At 46.2% G+C, this 18,708-nt stretch overlaps 1 protein-coding gene across 3 annotated transcripts in view; it reads right to left on the bottom strand.

Annotated features, from left to right (window-relative positions):
- PDZD2 (PDZ domain containing 2) overlaps positions 1-18,708 on the bottom strand; it is a 207,979-nt gene that overhangs the window by 88,569 nt on the left and 100,702 nt on the right. The gene's annotated exons all lie outside the window — the stretch shown is intronic.

The following is an 18,708-nucleotide window of genomic DNA, read 5'->3' as shown; positions in this document are numbered from 1 at the left end:
GAACAGCAGAAAACCAGTCTGCCTCATAGAGAAAGACTACCTGGAGCAGCCAGGGCAAAAGCTGCTGGAAATGGTGTCTACCAGGAAGGGTGGAGGGCAGGAGGGATGCTTAGCTTGACCCAGACAAGGGCTGGGCTTACTTGTGTCTCAGGGACTGCCAACACTTAGTGGCAGGAATTAATATAAAGGAGATAATGCATGTGAAGGCTGACACAATGACGACTCCAGATCTTCAAGAATAGCAGAAAATGGAACCTCAGATGAGATCGTAATGAGCGTGTTCAGGACAGGATCATTAGGGCTTAGGAAAGAAAACACTTGCTCAAAGTCAGGAAGCTGGGCTGGGCTAGAACCTACTCTTGTGCCACCCAAGATAAGGAGGCACAGCCTCGGGTGAGCCCAGAGAATGCCCTTCCCCACTGGAATCCTGCCACATTCTACACATCACCTGCTCCCAAGCAAAGAATGTCAACAACCAAATCATAAATGAACGGGGCCTGCATCTGGTCTTCCTGTGCCCACAGAGAGAAGGCCTGGGGCTATGTGCTTACTTCTTGAGCGAGTGAAGAACAGAACATTCCCAGCTACACCCAGTTCCCTGCTCTCCCACCTGAAGCTCAGACCTGGCTCGGTTGGAAGTCCAAGTAGTCAGGTTAAGATGGTGACAGTGACAGTCTAACAAAAGAAGAGGATACTTCTTCTTTACTTCTGCTATGGAATAAAGTAAACAAAAGGGAAGGATGCTTAGATATCAATGAGAGCTAATAAAAAGCCTTCTTTGATCCCGGGCAGTCAACCATGTAGTACATTTACACACCAAAACCAGGTTCTTCTTTGAAATACTTTATGAACAGGCATAAAGTTCTGTCTGCTGGAACCTAGACAATGAAAATTAAGCCTGGTCCTCACCACCATTTTCCTACAATGTTTAGATTTCATTTCCTTGAATAGTGCATTTTTCCAAGACTGGAAAGTTCTTGTAAAGGTATAAAATCTCAAAAGAAGCTAGTCAGGTCTTAAGGGTTTCTTTGAACAAACTGCTACTATTAGGACAATAGGCATGCTCAGATACTATGGGGGTAATATGAGAAAGTCAAAACAGGACCAGATTGAGAAAACTGCCTCTGTGGCTTTGACCCAACTTAGTAAAAACAATGGAAATTTGACCAAATAACCAACGCTGATGGCTGACTAAACACAATGTGGTCTATCCCTAATGAAATACTACTTGGCAATAAAAAAGAATGAAGTATATGCTATGATATGAGTGAATCTTGGGTGAAAGTACTTGTTACAACTTGGGTGAAACATTGACAGATGCCAGACCACAAGAGGTCTATCTGGGCACTTAGAATTCATGTTCAGAATAGGCAACTCCCTAAAGACAGAAAATGGATTAGTACTTATCAAGTGCTGGAGGGAAGGGAAAATTGGGGCTGACAGTTAACAGGTACAGGGTTACTTGGGTGTAATGGAATGTTCTGGAATTAAGACAGTGGTGATGGTTACACAATACAATGAATACGTACTTTGAAATGAATTTTGTATTATATAAATTACATCTCAATTTAAAAACAGCAGATATAGGTCCTCCCTGGTGGTGCAACATGTTAGAATACAGCACTGCAAGCTAGCTGCAGCCACTTCACTGCAAGTTTGATCCCTGGCCCTGGAGGTGATCCACATGGCATGGAAGACCTCTCCTGACCCGCCCACTGCTCCCCTCAGTGTACTTCATTGATGTGCCTGTTCTGCTCCCTGCTCTGTCTCTGATGAAGCCTCTCACTGCCCCTGTACCCCAGTTCTGTATGCATGAAGTAAATCCAAAAAACCACCAAAAAACCCTAGCATATCTGAAAGAGAAATTTTAAAAACAAAAACCATAGCAGCTATAATAACTGGCCACATTTTATGCCCATTCTTTGAGTAAGAACTATCATTACAGATGAAGGTACTATGAAACATTACTGAACTTGCCTACATTCACATAGCTGCTCAGTGGGGGTTGGCTCTGTCTGCTCCCCAGACTCATGCTCTGACCCCATGCTGCTGATTGGCTCCTTGTTCACTGTCCTCACTGCAAGATGAGAGTGTTAAAATGGGTCACCTCTAAGTTGCTTTCATGTTCTAATCATTGTGAGCAACAGTTTCCCAGCAAGCATCTTGGGGATTATGGAACAAGTCAGCTCACCACTACTAACCCAGTCAGTGCCAAGGACAGAACACAAACCTGGAAAAACAGAAGCAGTTCTTTTGTATCCAAGTTGTCCTAGGCCCCTGGAAAACCCACCCTCAACCTGCAAAAGTCATTATCTGGAGAGGCCATTCCTTTAAGACTGCTTTTGGGTTTCGGCCTTGAGTCTTACCCGGACTCAACAAACTTGGGGAGGTGCAGAATGCGTGAAGGGATCAAGAGGTACACATTTGCAACTATAAAATACCTAAGTTGTGGGGACACAATGGACTGGAGGGTGCTCATAGACCATCAAGATTATACAACAAATTCAAAAAATTGCTTCAATAAGAAATAAGTTTTTGTGGTGATCATTTTCATTGTGTACAGAAGTCAAATAATCATGTTGTACACCCAAAGCTAATTTGCTATATGTCAACTGTATTTCAAGAAAAAAAATAATAAAAGAATATGTAAAAAACAAAACTCTGGACAACTTGATGAATAATAACCAGAAAACTTTTTTTTTTTTCCAATCCCCCAACTCTGCCCTGAGACAAAGAACAAGGCCTTGAGTATCTTTGCCATCTCTACGCTCACAGAAGTGACAAGAACCTTGGAAGTTTCCATGACCGAGAGTATTTTATTCCTTTGGCGGGGATCATACTCAATAAAATTATAAAGCTAGAGGAGTTTATCTTTAGTTCAGCACCATCTTCTGGCTTCCTAGCAATAAATAAGTCCTTGACACCTTACAGGAACTGTATGACAGGTTGTTTTATTCCTTCCTGAACACTGTCTTTCCTTCAAAGACAAAGTGTCATGAATGACACTGGCACTGTGGCCAGCTGATGAGAAAGAGACTTTTAGGCAGGGGTCATTTTCTTGCATTTCATCAAATCACCTTAAATGTAATGTTCTCACATTCCTGATTCATCTGTATTGCAATGACTTACCTAACTTTTCCAGCCCTTTCCTGACTAATCCAAACTTCTAATTTCCTTTTCTGTTTCTTAGCATTCTTACCTCTGTAATCTTTAAATTTCAAAATTAACATTTGAGAGGAGAAATAGAATACAATCACTTCTTAGAAAAACAGGCTATTGTTTTTAACAGTGAGCAAAATTAGCCTTAAGAAGCTTCTCTACCATATGATTATTTTTGGTTGTTTCCCAAAATTTGAAACTGTCTCCCAGCATGTAAAAGTATTAATTCAATTAAAATTTGGTGTTGACCATCCCAGGGTGGTCATAAGATAAACAAAGAAAGAGCAGAATGTGGTTCTCAGTTCGAGCTTAGACCTTTCCCTTTGACATGTGTTGTGGTTCTTCATTTCACTTGACCTGACTAGGTTCGTTACCTCTTTTTCCTTCAAAAAGTGGTTAGTTTTGGCCCTCCCTAGTGGCGCAACAGATTGGAGTGCTACATCGAGAAGCTAAGCCAAGCCATGGCCACTTCAGTGTAAGTTCGATCCCGCCCCGGAGGTGATCCACATGGCATCACAGACCTCTCCTGTCTTGCCCATTGCTCCCCTCAGCAGTGTGCTCCATCAATCTGCCTATTTTGCTCCCCACTCTGAATCATCTCACCACCCCTACACCTCTGGTCCTCATTTCTGTACACATAAATAAAATCTTTACATGGAAATCTTCAGTAAAAGGTGAAAGATTTATATGATCTGAAGAGAAACCAGAGTATTAAATAAAATCTTTAAAAAAAAAAAAAAGAAGTGGTTAGTTCTAAGCACCTCCCCTGTTTCTTGATGCTGTCACAATTCTAGAGTCTAGGTTTCCAGGGGCAGGAGCTTGGGAAGGGGGTTCAAGTGGGCAACCCCACTTGGAAAAACTGATGGCTGGAGTTTGAAGAAGAATGGGGAGCCGGAGAGAAGATGGGCAAGGAACAGGTAGGTGCTGGAAGGCAAAGACACATAGCATTTGATCACATCCTGATCCTATCTAAAGAGGAGTGAGGTGACCTTGAGTTTGGAATTCTAGACTGATGTGCTAAAGTCTGAGAGAAGATTTCTCTGGCTGCTTCCGAAAATCATCTTGGGCATCCAGCCACTGATAATTGATAGCTGGCACAAGCTCTGAACCCACAGAGGGATGCTGCCAAGCCGAAGCATGGGCACATAAGTGTGAAATTCAGAACCACTTGGATGGCTATCATGGGGCACAGGTCTCTACTCTGCTGTGATGAAAACCTTGTGGAACTCGGAACACACTAATGAACTCTGGAACTTGGACGCTTCACCAAAGCAGCCATTCTCACTTCACCTAAGTGTCATGTCTTCAGTACAAACAACAGGAGCATAAACACGAACTCCAGGAAAATGTTTATAGATGAATGATTACGAGAGGGTCCGAGTCTTCCAGGATAGCACTAGCTGCTAACAGCCAGCCTAACACACAGGACGAATGGAGATGAGTTATGCGTATCCATGATTTCCTCCTGCCTAAGAAGAAATGGGGGTCTGGAAAGCCAGTGGTTGTCTTTTGAAAACTTGCTGAGCCTAATTAAGCCAGAGGACTGTTGGAGGCTGTAAGTCTACTGGTTCTCAGGGAACAAAGGGCTGAGTAAATGGAGGAGTTTGGACAACTCCTAACAGGAAATGGGAAAATGATAAACATTGTTTCTTGGGGTCATTTAGTCACCAGACTCCCCACAGGTTTCTCTCTCAGGTGCTGCCTCCCTGGCACCATGAAGGTGGGGCATACTTCTCCCACATTCTATAACCCCTCCTTAGACCAAGTCCAGCTTTCTTTGGCAACCTGTGGAGGGGCCATTTGGGGGCCAAATACCATAATAAGAATGACTGACATTCTTAGTGAGCTCATAAAGAAAGTTTTCTGACAAATCAATATACCTTGCTTATTTTTTATAGTGAGAGAGAAAATGAGCCCTGATTAGATGGAGAAAGATGGGGTTCAGGCTTTGAAAACACATCAAAGGGCCCTCCCTGGTGGTGCAATAGGTTAAATCGCAGCACTGTGAAGCTATCCACAGCCACTGCAACACGACCCCTGGCCAGGGAGCTGACCCACACGGCGCAGCAGACTTGTCTCACCAGCTGTTCCTTTCAGCAGTGTAGTTCAGTGGATCCACCTCTTCTGCTCCCTACTGTCTCTGGTGAATATCTCACACCTGTGGCCTATACTCCATACTCTTGTATGCATAAATAACACAAATCTTTTTAAAAAGACACCACAGAGTCTAGGCCTAAAGAAATGATGAGAACACTGTTTCAACCACTGGTTGAGGGAGAAACTGATTAAGCCAATTCGCGCTACTTCTCACTACCTCTATTTAGCACAAGCAGCTAAGATTCAGGAATTTTCCCCTCTCACCTTGATCTGTAGTCCCGAGTAGAGAATATGAAAAAGATGTTCTTTTATAAAACTTATATTTCACTTTTGACCATGAAATCTGGATTGGGGAGGTCAAGTTGAGAATGAAGAATCACGGTTAATATTCAAGATTTTCTTCCCCAGCCTGTGATAGAGTATTCGTCTTTCAAATGCACCCCAAATGAACAATTATTCTCAACCTGTTACAAGCCCACAGTTTAGTAGTGAAGCTCAAACCACACCCACCTGCACACCAGACAGAGATCCACCTTGCTCCCAGGACAAGGGGTTTGGGGAAGAAGCACAAACATGCTGAGATGCATACTGCTGCCAGTTCTCTGAAAAACTGGAGTCTTCACTTCTGACCCAGCGGACGCTTGTCTTTTGCCTACCTCTCTGAAACAATGGTACGTCAACTGTTGGCTTTCTAGTAGGTCATAAAATAATGAGAGTTCTTGACATTTAGTAGGACAATACTCAGAATAACTCAATTTAGAATTGGTCCTGCTCCCCAACATCAAACTTAAAAAAGGAGCGGGACAATATGTGATTCTTGACATCTATAACCAAGAAATAAGTCAATGTGCACCTGAAAATGAACCTGTACTGAACATATGTCTTTAAGGTAGAATCAAACAGAGGTGCAATGAGATGAAGAACCGTAAGAAAGAAGATGGGTGTTCCACCCTTGAAAGCCCACAAACACGGATGCAGGGTGCCAGCCGTGAAGGCTACAGCTGTGTCTGAGCCGCATTAATGGGCTGTGCCCTTTCCCTGCTTAAATCCCATCCCCTGTATCACTGCTGTAACATCCCTTGAGTTGAAGCAGAGCTGATCCTTCTGTTTACTGTGAAAAGCTTCTGGATGAGATGGGAGGGTGTGTGTGTGGTGTGTGTGTGTTGGGGGGGTGGGGTGGGTGGGAGGGGGTATGGAGAAACAATTAGGACAAAGCAGCATGATCGTATGGACAACGAAAAAAATTACTTTGAGTTCTATGCAACAAGGAATCACTAATTTTCATATTTACGTTAAAAGTTGATATAGATTAATACAACTGATTTCAAATCACAGCCCTCAGAGCAAAGTATCCTGACAGCAGGATGTACTACACATTTTCCATTCTTGTACAGCTTCAGGGGAAGGAAACAGAAGTGTGGCCTTTTCTCTCCCATGATAATAAGTTCACATGACTTTTCAGTTTTCCTCAAAGGTTTTCATGTACCACTTTCTGCATGAATCAATGAAAGCTTTTGTAAAGCTTTTTGATCACTGTACCTTTAGGAAATAGGAATTCAAAAGTTAAACTAGTAGAAAATGTCTGATCAGGGATGAGACAGAGAACTGAACTTCTAAAACAGGCAGCAGGTCCTCAGAAGAGAACCTCTGGGCTTCTATTTGCAAATGAGTGCATTTCCTTATCAAACCCCTGAGGAGACCAGGGTTTCTGACAACTGAGTCCCACCTGCAGTCAATACAGAATCGAATCAGAACTCCTGCCACACAGCTCTGCTAACTCACACTGATGACGTGGGTTACCTCTTTCCTAGGAGGCGAAGTGAATACTGGTCAAGCCAGACTGATGCATGTGAACACTGATTCCTAAGCAGGGAAATCAATGAGCTCAGCCAGTGCACAGGGAACTCATTTCACTTCTTTTCTCATGACGTTATCTTTTTGTTTATAAAATTACTATTTGCTCATCACAAATTCATTCATTCATCCATTCACCAAGTAGTTACTGAATTCTGTCTACATGCCAGGCATTGTTCCAAGCATTTGGGCGTACAGTCCTGGGCAAAAATACAGTTCCTGTCTTTGTGGTGTTTACAGTCTAACAGGGGCGACAGGCTATCAACAGTAGCTCTAGTAACAGAAGCATCCAACTATTTGTATGCTAGAAGGGGAGACAAGTTATGGAAAACAGAAAACTTGGAACCCGATCAAGAGGCCAAACGAGCCAGCAGTCAGACTCAGGCTGAGGTTTTCAATGCCGTGGCTAAGTAGCCCCACTGGGTAGAACACACTAACATGTGACGAAGATGAAAACTGGCCATGCAGCTACCTGGGAGAACATTCCAGATAGAGGTAGGAGCCAGTGTGAGCATGGTCACCTGAGGGGTGCCTGGACGGTAGCTGGAGTAGGTGAGGATCAGAGTATCAGGACGTGACGAAGGAGAGGCAGCAGGCCGATAGAGGCAGGGCCTTATGGGCGACCACACCTCCCATTTGGGCCCTGGAGTCTCCCGGCAGCCCCTCCCCCCTCCAGAGTTGTTCACATGACTGCACTTTGGTGGAGTGGGCATTCTTCCCCATTTGGTCTCTGTCACTCTTGCCACTGTTTCAACGTCATCAAATACCACCTCTGCTTCAAGAGCAGCTCTGTCCTCACTAACACTCATCCGGCAGTTTCCCAACACCATGCAATGGGCTGGAACATAACATCCATAGCCTAGAACGTGTTCCTTCTGGACATTATTTAACGTGTGCAATATGCTCATATATTCATGTTCAATGCACGCACATCAACCACACTTCATTTTTTGTTTTCTCTCTGTTATTTCCATCCAGGTCAGAATTCTGGGGTTAAGGACCCAAATCCCTTTCAGGCTTCCTTTGCCTGCAAGCAGTGCTCCTGAAGCTTCCACACCTCCCTGGCTAGCCAAAGACACTGATTCCTCTCTGATATGACGTGCCTGAGAGCTTGAGAGGGGCCTGTCTGGAAACAGAAAAGCCCTCCTCCTGCGCCTGCTGTCAACCCTGCGGGCTGCCAGGTATGTTTTCGATGCCAACTCCTGTGTCGTCCTGGCCCTGGAAAGGGCTGTCAGCCACACGAGAGTCGCTGCAGCCAGGCCACATCCCAAAGCTCATTTTCAATTTGTCTTCTAAGCGCAGGCCACAAGCCCTGACAAGGTGTCAAAGGTGACCCAGGGCCTGGGCCTCATGTTGCTCCCACACATCTCCCATGCTCCTCCCTGGCGAGACACTGGAGGCTGTGGAGTTAGCAACAGTCCCCTATGCATTTCATTTCTTAAATCTGTGTTGAGGGGACTTTAGTTTAGCACATGGTGCATGTATGATGCAGGAGCAGAGCCTCACACCTCTTCAGATGTTCGGTACACACCACACACTCTCCCTTTCGGCCCGCTCCCCCCGCAACCAGCCGAATCTGAGATTTTACAACGACCTAGTAATCCACGCAATGCAATATTCAAGAGGAGTCCACCCCCTTCCCCACAGGTGACGCTGTGAAAGAGGAGACTCCCGACAGCCTCCGTATCTCAGAACCACACGGTGCTACTCACACACTAAGTCAAGCAAGGTTGAAGTCTGCTGCCCACAGTTCCCTCCTTCCAAGCAGACCCTGCTCCAACTAGAAACAATTTCCCCAGCTCATCTCAACCCTCCCTGGATCTGTTCCACTCTGGCTTGGCCAGAGTCTGCCCCCACCTCATGCTAAGCCTGGTTTCACTTCTGTCAAAACAGCTTCCATCAAAATAGGGGCTTCTTTCCCAATCTTTCACCGTTTTCAAGTCAGCAGAGAAAAAATACTTAAGAAACTGTAACTCCACTATCCCCATCTGCAAGCTCTGGCTAATGTCACTCAGTCTTTCCTCAAATCTCCCCTTTCCTCGGCAGACTCTGGATATTTTTAAACATGCTTTTCTTTTTCAACACTCTTTGGCACAAGGTCGGGCTGGACAGCTCTCATAATCCACTTGGGTACAGACAGACCTTTTTTGTATGTTTAGAGACTGACACTTGAAGTTTTACAAGCTTTCTCGTCAAGCACAAGGTGCTCCTTAGAGCTGGCTTTGGTGGATATTTTCCTTCCTGCTGATCCATCCGCATGATTCTCCAGAACTCTTCCCAGTTTGAGGGACTTTGGTTCTAAGAATATCAGCTCAATAGGCCCATGGTTTAGGAAAACCGATGAGCCAAGTTCTTACAGAGGTGCACAGAACAAGGAAAAAACCTTGGCTTCCAATCAGTGGACTTTCTTGGTTGTTTGCTGGCCAGAGATGACACCATTGAATATCTGTGTGACCCTTTTGTACCCCTTGGTTCTTAATTACATTTAGATAAGGAAAACAGGGGGCTGTTTGTACTCATCCAATGGGATTTTAAAAATAACTGCAGGTGGAACATTAGAGAAACCTTAGGTTATTAGATGCACAGGCGTAAATGCTGACTGAAAATGCAAGGCTTGCAGGTGTGTTTATATTAGAACTATATTAAACCAACCTAGTTATAATATTCGAGAGGGACTAGCACTGATCTCAACTAAGAACTATCTTCTAGCTATAGGCTGTGCACTGCATACTGTGTTAACAAATCTCTTATTTCAATCTAAAACAACCCTAGATAGATATGATGGCCAATCTTTTTGTGATGAGAAAAATCGAGGCTTACATCGCAGAGTATGGGTGGAACTGGGATTCAAATTTCCACCTGATATGAAACATATCCAGGCAATGATCTTGGGATTCGCTGTGGCACAGCCCCATCCTAGTGTATTTCATCATGACCAGGTTGGACTAACCAAAGTGGGCTAAAATCTCTTAAGAGCCAGAAGAGGCCGCTCCTGAAGTAGGGATTCTACCTCCATGCTTTATACACCCCAAATGTCCCACATCCATAAGCACAGAGCCTTAGGGCAAACGAGAAGTAATTCCAGGCAGGCCCAGAAGGTAGGTGAGTACTTGGGAGGGGTGAGGCGGAGTCGGGTGTGGGTGGAGGCACCCACTGTCCCCCTCCATCTCACAGCTCTGACCCTCACACAGTCCTTAGGAAAGAGAAGGAAAGCACAACTCGGATTAGCCAGAATTAGAGAATGAAAGCACCAATCTAGCCCCCAGACCAGACAAAGGTCAAGCAAGGTGGCAAAAGATATGTCCCCCGCAATGTTGATCTTCCCCTTAGGGCTACTGGAGCTCCGTCACTTGTCTCTACCCCAGAACCCCCACTTCAGACCAGTGCTCTCAAAGTGCCACTGTGCATGGGGTTCTCTCTGCCTATATTATACTCCTTCACCCCGACTGTCGGCCATTTTTAAGAAGCAACATCTTAATGCTGTGCTCTTATTCCTAGGTCTTCTACTGGGAGTCAGTGCACTGTCAGGAGGTGACTGGATGACAGAAAGCAGAATTAGGGAGGAGTAGACAAATCCCTGGGCTGTGTGGCCAAGAAGTACCAGCTGGTGTCCCCTTCAAGCAAGAATTGTGTCCTTTTGTTGAGAACATGTTGGTCAGCTCACGGCCTTCAGCACTGCGTGTCACCAGGCCCACCTCAGCTTTCAGTTCACACTCCTCTGGGTGATTCCTGGGGAATGGTGAGAGGAGACAGGCCTGGCTATTGCCAGCGAGTGGAGTGGGACTCCTATTGCCAGCTTTGCCCCAGAGCTCCCCAGCAGGCTTCAGGACTTTGTCAGTCTCCCCCTGCCCAGTCCTGCTCCATCCTTTCTTCTTTCACAGCTGTTACCCTGACACACCCTCAGTGCTCTCAGTTCCAACTAGCATCTGCTTCCCAGGAACCCAATGTAAATAGGGCAAAATAACAAGGGTAGCAAAATAGTTCCCCCAAAGGAGATGATGAAAAATAGCCAAAAAGGACCTTTCAGGAACAGGTAGGGTCAGTCTCAGTTATGGTTAGAGAAGAAATCAGCAGAGGCATTTTTACCCAGTGGAATGAGTGGTGTAGGAAAGCCCAAGTGACTCTATCTTCTATGGACACCATTTTGGCCCATGACTAGTGAACAGGCCACTCTGGGAAGACAATCAGTTCCCCTAGGGTCTCTTTTACAGACATTAACCTGCACTTGTGACAGACACTACTCTATTGATCTTAGTAGAACAAAGACATGCATGACATGTCCTGCTGAATGTCCGAGTGGGTGGTGTCTGCCTGCTTCACCCCCAGTCCTGGCCCCGGGCCCCTGTATGTAAGGTGTCCTGAGTAAACTTTAATTGTGATTAATGAACAGGCCTGCGTCACTCTTCAGACTCAATTACCTTCTCCATTTGGGGGAATTTTACTCATCCTCTAGCTGTACAGATGACATGTAGGTCTATTGGCTGTAGCCAGAATCATCAACAGCCAAGGGATCTTCAGATCTTTAGGTTTTACTTCATACCTAAACAGTGTCACCGAAATTCACCCACATAACACTATTAGGAGCAGGTGTGATTCCTATCACTTGGGTCCCAGCGAAGACACTTCAGAGACTAATCCCTTAGTCCGCCTACCTGGGGGGGTTACTGGGAGGATTAATTGGGATGATCGACTAAGCCAGCTGGTTTCCTGCCTAGTACACAATAAATGCCAATAAATGTTAGCTCTTTTTTCTTCTTAGAAATGTGCTAAGTAATCACAGGTCAACCAGTTAAACTTGTCTGAAGCTATTGTCCTGGATGGAATCCCCAGAAGGCAGCTCAAAGCCGATTCTGGGGTTAGAATGGGAACCACAGTCTAGGTGGGAAAAAGGACTCTCTGGAAGAAGCGAGCTCACAGGCCAGGCAGAGACTCAGAAATGTATTAAAAGCTGAAGATCTGAAGAACAAGACCAACGCACCCCAGATACATCTGGTCCCTTGCGGGAGCGAGGCCAGGCCTCATGGCTCTGAGTCATTCTGTTTAGAATGGAGGTGCAGCAGGGGGGTCAGGCCAGTGTAGACAACCAGCGCAGAGTATGGCCCCATGAAGGGCCAGGCAGAGATGAGACAGATGTCTTTCAAAACAGACCCACAGCGGCCTCTTGTCCAGTGCCCCTGTCCATCTGGCCAGAGGCAGGTTCCCAGCTCCAGAGCTATTTCAAGCTTGCTGGCCTGGCCTGAACTCTGAGGCCCCAGAGGTGCTGAAACAGCCCCAGGCCTCAGGGTGGAGTCTGGGAGGCTGCCCATCCCAGCCAAGCTGTGAGAGCAGCTGACCGCTGAACTCAGATTTTGTAAAATATTTTGTAAAACATTCAGGCTGCCCATACTTGATACCAGCAACTGCCACGAGGAAATCAGTGGGAGTAAATCAGACGTGTGTGCATGCAGGGGGTCCCGTCCCGTCCCCCCCCCCCCCCCCCCCCCCCCATTTAGCACACACATCTGGAAGGTAGCCCTCCCTTTTGGTTCAGCTGCCTCCTTTTCAAGGGCCTCTCTTGCTTTTCTGAGGAGGAATTTCAAGAGCTGGTGGTTTCCCTAGTAAACATTGCCACATATTACAAGCCTACAAGCCGTTAGCTAGTCCACATGATGTTTTAAATGTCTACAGAGGGTGTCTGCAGACTTGTGTTTTAACTCGAGGCAAAGACCTCGCTTCGGTGCGGGGTGCAAGCAGGTGTGGGTATTTGAGTCACAACCATGTTTTAGAATATGAGGCGCTCACTCCATTACCAAGTGTTCGCAACAGGAAATAGCTGGCAGGAGGCACGCTAGACTCGGAAGCCTCCGACTTAGAGCCAACAGAAAACATTCAAAAACAAAATCAGCGCCATGGGCTGTCTGGAAAAACAAACACCCTCAAAAGTTATTTCTTGAACTGCACCCCAGGAAGAGTGTGAGCTGGAAGAATCTGCAAGGGAGGAGAAAACAGCACTAAACAGAGAGCCTTCTCCGATCTTGGAAGAAAACAGAGTTCTCAAGGTGTTTCAATCAGATGTGAAAATATTTCTCACAGAGAAAGGGGCATCTGAATTTGCTGTCATTCCTCATGGTAGGGGGCAAACCACCCCTGTCTATTCATACAGGCTGGGGTTTTGTGCGGATGGAAGCTGCCCTGGGCCAGGATGCCCAATTTACCAGATATACCAGAGGCTTGAAGACCTTGAGTGGGCTGAATGACCCAGGGCACAGGATTAAGAACAAAGCAACACTCAGTAGCTAGGGAGCTTTTTTCTCTCATGTTAACCCTTTTTATCCTGAGTACTTTCCAGAAATTTCTTCCTGCAGAGAACTATAGCACTCTTTTAAAATGAGCTCTTGTGCCAACTAATAGCATCATAATGAGGTTCACTTAGGCCCTCTGTCCAACCTCCTTGAAGAACTTACCTGTTGGCATCACCTAATCTCAGAACGGTCCTGTCTTGCAACCGTCCCAGGCCAGGTAGGTTTCTGTAGCTTGAAGAGAACCTTGGCACCCATGGCTCATCCCCACAGGTTGGGGGAAACAGTCAGCAGGGAGAGAGCAACGTGCCCCAGCCCTCCGCCCCCCAGAATCCCCATATGCTCTTTCCGCTCAGCTGTTCTCTGGCGCACTCCACCACTCTCTGCCACAAGATCTTCTGCCGCCTCCCACCATCCTCTGTGGCAGCCCCTCCCCCCTTATATGGTCAGTCTCTCAGCTCAGGTGTGCCCACTTATGCAGGCCCACACCAATCTCCAGGTGGCCCCCATCAGGCATGCGCATAAGCCCACAGGTGTTGCTCACAGATGCCAATGGTGGGAAGGTGGAAGAAACCTGCTAACTTCCATGGACCCGACACGCTTCCTACTCCTTTGCTTCTGAGCAGGAGATGACCCCAGGTGTGAATGAAGTTTGACAAAGGTGATCTGTGGAAAATTCAGAACTGAAAAGGAGGGGGCCTTTATATTACCAACACAAAGCTGATCTAGTTTCACTTGATTCATCTTCAAAAAAATACATAAAAAAGTGGCAAAGTCCAAAGGGACTCTCGAGGCTCAGGTTTCAGGTGGAAGTGTATACAAACCCTGCCCAAAGAAAATATCTTGTTTTTCAAAGTTTAGCTGTCCGACTGACTCTCTCTCCCTGAGGCAGAAATGAGGACAGAAGGTAAAAAGAAACCAAAAGGAAGAGTAAGTAAGAAAAGTGAGTATTCAGAATTCATTCTTTTCTTAGATCCCAGTGGGGTCAGTGAACAGAGCCATATTCTCAATGCCCTGGGGGTAGGATGGCTCAGCTAGCACAGAGCCCGGCTTTCTCCAGGGCTTCCCAGATGCACACACAGGACACACGGACAGACATGGAGGCTGCAGATAGAAAAAAAACCCAGCCCCTCACACCCCCAAATAAAAGGGGAATTCTGGCAAGACCTTTATCGGCAGGACCACAGTACAGTCAGTCTTGGGGTCCAGGAAGATTTTCTCTGAAAACTAAGGAAAGGATATCAAGAGAATGAGGTTTAAAAACTGAGCATGGATGATCTGGTACCGTCGGTCAGAGATTTCAGTCAATGTGTGATCAATTGTGAAAATGAGTTGAATACATAATTATTTAAATATTAAAACTGCATACAACGGGGCCCTCCCTGGTGGTGCAGCGGATCAAAGCACAGCACTGAGAAGCTAAAGCCACTTTCGCATGAGTCTGATCCCTGCCCCGGAGGTGACCCACCTGGTGCAGCAGACCTCTCCTGACCTGCCTGCTGCTCCCCTCAGCAGTGTACTTTGTCAGTTTGCCTGTTCTGCTCCCCACTCTGTCTCTGGTGAATCCTCTCTCTGCCTCTGCACCTCTGGCCTGTACCCCAGTTCTGTATGCATAAATAAGTAAGTATTTTAAAAAATGCATACAATATAAATGAATAATATATAAGTTAAATATTAGAACATCTTAGCAATTAGGTAAATAAAATAACGTACAAAATAATATATCTGAGTTAATGGTCTATAAATTTAAAAATGACATTCATTACATGAAAAGTGATCTAACAGAAGCACAGATTAAGGGACTGGCTAGATCTGGGGGTGATGTTTTCCTCAGGAGATGCAAGGGGTCTTCAAGCCCAACAGAAGTCAGCTAACGTGGGGGAGGCAGAAATGCAGGGTCTGGGTTGAGGGGAGACAGCCGGGAACAGTTCAAGACCAAGTTCAAGGCCCTGGGCCAACAGTGTGACTATGAATTCTGAGTCTGTCTCAAACATAGTGGTGCAGAGGCTCTGGGTTGAAGAGTGGCACCCCAAATTCATGCCCACCTCAGAGCCTCAGAATGCAACCTCATCGGAAATAGGGTCTTGGCAGGTGTAACTGCATTAGGGACCCAATAAGATCATCTGGAATAAGGTGGACTTTAAATTTAGTGACATGCCCTTATAAGAGCTAGAAAAGAACACAGCTTACAGGGGAGGAGACGATGCGAAACCAGGGCAACTAGAGATTGGCACAATGCATCTACAAGCCAGGAAGTGCCAGGGTTACCTAAAGGCCTAGGGAAGGGAGCACCCCCTCTAACACTGGGTCTCAGGCTTCCAGGCTGCAGAAGAGGGTAAACGCGGTGCTGAGCTTCAAGCCATCACAGCTGTGGCTCCTGGGGCAGGCATGCCAGGAAGCCAAGCCAGTCACCAGCCTCGCCATTCATTTTCTAGGCGTTTCGACTCCTGAATGTCCTTCACAAGATGCAATCTTGCACCTGTGAAGCCTATGTAAAATAACTTTATCGAGTTTCAGATGGCTACGTAATAAACGGACTTTACATGAATTTGTGTTTACATCACAAACCACAATTATGCAACTGCTAATCAAGACAGTACTGTCAGTTCTCCTTTATCACAGTCTTGAAAAATATATATATATAGACAAAGTGTTCTGTTTCACAGGTAAGGCAAGCTGTTTCATTTACTTTAGATGAATCCATTAGCACAAGGATGATTCCCTGACTTAAATCTAAATAACACATGACATTTGAAAAGTTGAAATAGCTATTATAGGCCCTCCCTGGTGGCGCAGCGGGTTAAAGCACAGCACTAAAGAAGTCAAAGCCACTTCCGCATGAGTTCGATCCCCGCCTGCCCCGGAGGTGACCACATGGCGTGGCAGACCTCTCCTGACCCGCCCGCTGCTCCCCTCAGCAGTGTACTTCGTCGATCTGCCTGTTCTGCTCCCCACTCTGTCTCTGGTGAATCCTCTCACCCTCCGCATCTCTGGCCTGTGCCCCAGTTCTGTATGAATAAATAAATCTTTAAAAAAAAATAGCTATTATAAGAGAAGGAAAATATTTAAAATGCAGAGAAAACTAACTATGCAAAACCTATGGCACTGAGAACAGAAAACATCCCTGCTGTTTAGAATTTTGATGTTTTGAATTTTGTGCTGGAACCGCATTAAATGTGTTGGTTGTTTTTAACATGATGATGCTTGGTACCTAGATGACAAGATGAGGGAGCTTGCCAGTTACAAATTGTAATCACTTCTCAAACAATACACCACAGGGAGGCACAGTCTCTATTCCAACAAACTGCAGCTACTATGGAGAGGAGGAGACATCTACTACGTGTGACTTTTGATCCAAAGTCTCTTAAAGATCTGGTGAACGTCTGCATGCGACTGACCACGGTCATTGTCAATTAGAAGCATCAGTATCCCCTGTGTTTCTTGTCTTTAATGAGCTAATATTAAGGGCACAGCCAAGATCTTACCAAACAGGGGAAATGATTTAGTACCAGCCAATGGGTGAAACCACAGTGGAGGTTACGGCTGATCACCTTCAAGATGAGCCAGGGAACTGAGCCATGAGAACGCCAACTGTCTCCTCATGCAGCAATTGCTCTGAGAGCTCACGCACTTCAGAGCGAAAAAGGCTAAACAGTCATTTTCTTACATTCAGCGCTGCACTTGAAGCTGACGCCATGACACAATGGCGTGGACCTTGGGGCCACGTCCACCATGTCCTGGCAATGGCCTGAGGGTGGGGTCTTGCGCAGGGGGCTACAGAGAGCCCAAGTCACTGAGGGGTGACTTCCCTGGGTCGGAGCCAACAGGTACTAACTGAGCGATCAACGCTGCTCTCTCCTCACTGAACACACTTAAAAAGTTTATTTTAAAAGCAAACAGCCCAATAAAGATGTCAAAGGATGTTACTATCCATGCTTCACAAGTGTTTCTAAAGAAACACTACACTTGGGATGGATTGAGTGTCCTCTTTAGCCTTTCTCCTGTGGCGTCTGAAGGTCAGCCCAGCACAGGTGTTAACGTGGCAGCTGCTCCTTCGCCTCGTTACAGCACTAGGCATGAACCGCCATCTTGTCAGTCAAGTAAGGACAACTGTCTTACATAACAGGTTGAAGATGTTGGGCATCTGCGTTACTCAGACCTCACCTAGAAGTTCCTGGGAAGGGAGGAGCCCCATTTTGATCTTCTTAAGACACACCCACATTGCTAAGGAATGTCTTCATCTAACAAGGCTACTTTCCCTTCTTATCCACAGGGCTTGGGTTTGCTCCTCGCAGCCTTACTGTAGGGGGGGCTTGAAAGGTTGAGAGAGGAGTGTTAGGCAAAGTGTTGTCACTGGCAGGATGAAAGGCCAGCCAGAAGGGCTGGTGACAAAAGGCAGGGCGGTGCAGTACCTCACGCCACTGCTGACACTGCCCTGCTTTGGTGTAGTCTTCGTGCGGCCTGTGGTCATGTGGGCAGTGGCATCACCCTCACATCTGACCACTACAAACTTGGGAGGCAGGTAAGGAAGACAGGGCTGGCTCCAGTCTACAGGGGATAAAACCTAGAAGAGAAGGAGGTTCGTGGGGAGCCCCAGGACACCTTGCCCAGAGCTCCTCCTGCAAGAATGAGCTCCACTCAGCTCAGGAAAACCTTCTGGAATTCTCCCCACACTGCCTGGGGTACATGATCCATTGTGGAATGGGCTGGGCTGTTGGACAGAGTGCAGGATTCGGAGTCCCAAGGACCTAGGTTTGAACGTGTCACTTCACTGTTGTCTAAACCAGAGCTAATTGTTTTTTTCTTTTTCTTGCCTCATTTTCCTTGCCTGAAATGGATTGTTATGAGAATTAAATGATATGTAGATGCAAAACATGAGGCATATGATTGCAATAACTAGAAAGTGTTCACCATGATCATACCCAAATGGTATGATCTTGCCTACAAATGGAGACGTGAATTGATTACATGTGAAAATCCCCACTGGTGAAAGAAAGGCAAGCCTGGATGATAAAGCTGGGAAGCTGGGCAACTGGACACCACCCCCAGTCTCTTGGCCTACACACTCAGGCAAGTTGATTCCACCGCAGCTCCAGGAAAGAAGTCTTCTCAGCAAGCAACTTTCGAACCTGGTAGTCTAGGGGGTCATCTGAAACACCCCAATCTCAGAGCACAGCTGCAGTTAGAAAGAATCCTGCTTCAGAAGATCAAGAGGACAAGTGCTACCAGCAACACTGTCTAGCACTGTTGGGCTCCTCGGTCTACCTCTACCTGACTACTGGCGGGCAGGTTCTCTTTAGAACTTCCCCAGATCACAGGT

The sequence above is a fragment of the Condylura cristata genome, unplaced genomic scaffold (assembly GCF_000260355.1).
Source record: "Condylura cristata isolate star-nosed mole 26May11 unplaced genomic scaffold, ConCri1.0 scaffold00007, whole genome shotgun sequence".
Lineage (NCBI taxonomy): Eukaryota > Metazoa > Chordata > Mammalia > Eulipotyphla > Talpidae > Condylura > Condylura cristata.
This window is presented reverse-complemented; position numbering and strand designations above follow the sequence as displayed.